Source organism: Aptenodytes forsteri, unplaced genomic scaffold, assembly GCF_000699145.1.
Source record: "Aptenodytes forsteri isolate BGI_AS27 unplaced genomic scaffold, ASM69914v1 Scaffold236, whole genome shotgun sequence".
Lineage (NCBI taxonomy): Eukaryota > Metazoa > Chordata > Aves > Sphenisciformes > Spheniscidae > Aptenodytes > Aptenodytes forsteri.
In genome coordinates, this window is record NW_008794456.1 from 428,721 (window position 1) to 429,784 (window position 1,064).

Sequence of the window (1,064 nt, forward strand, 5' to 3'; positions counted from 1 at the left end):
GGGGGGGGGGGCAGCAGGATGGGATTTCGGGTGCATGGCTGCAGAGGAGCACTGCATGCTCGTGGCTGGAGGTTGGTGTGTTGGCTTGGAGGATGTCACAGCCGCGGGGGGCCCTGCCAGGTCGCCGGTGCTGGGGGGAGACGCGGGACGGGGTGCCGGGGGTTGCTCCATCCTGCGGTCTGTTTTCTGGTTGGACCTGGCCGCTCCCGGTTTGTGGTTTTGAAGGTCTTCAGGTCCACTCAGGGGTGCTGGGATGGGAGGCTGCAGGGCCATGGTGTGCCGGAGGTTTTGCTTCCTCTTTTCGTTGCTGTGCGGAGGTGGCTGCGGTCCCCTGTGCGGTTGGTGACAGGCGGGGGGGGTGTCACCGGTGCTGGAGGATGCCACGTCCCACCTGTGCGTGCCCCCGCTAGTGGCTCCTCCTTAGGTGGCATTTAGGGGCTGTCACGGGGTGGGATGGGGGTTCAGGTCCAGCTTGTGCTGAGGGTGCTCTTTCAAGTCCCAGGGGCTTTCCAAAGCAAAGGACCACCACGGAGACGCTACCAGGGATCGGTTGGGTGACACTGACCGTGTCACCTGTGCCGAGCGGGAGGGCAGGGGGCTGGGACACTCTTGTGGGGCTGCTGAGAGCCGTGGCAGGGCCAGGAGTGGGGGCTGCCCTAACCTGCATGAGCATCTCCTGCTGCTAACGAGCTTCGGTGGCACCTGCAACCCCACCGGGACTCCCCTCGCTCTGCTCCCTTTGCTTTGTGCATCTCTGAGACTCTCGGGTGCCCTGCAAACCCTCGCCTCATCACGAGCATCCCCATGACGCAGGGGCGCGGGACAGGGCTGGCATCAGCTGCCGGGGCTCGAGCCTGGTGCAAAGCTGCAGCCGCATGTCCCGCAGCCCGCGGACCCCCCCAGCGCTGCCCGGCCGTGCGTGCAGGGTACGGAGTTGGGGTGCAGCACTGTTCTCCACCGGGGTGCTTGTCTGTCCAGCCCCCATCTTTCCCAGTTAAAGTGCAGCTCCTGGGCTGGTCTGGAGAGAGAGAGAGAGAGGCTGGGGAGGGAGGAGGGGGCTGCGA

General features: G+C 65.8%; 1 protein-coding gene across 1 annotated transcript in view; it reads left to right on the forward strand.

The window, feature by feature from the left end:
- Positions 1-1,064, forward strand: part of DYSF (dysferlin) — a 118,199-nt gene that overhangs the window by 21,738 nt on the left and 95,397 nt on the right. The gene's annotated exons all lie outside the window — the stretch shown is intronic.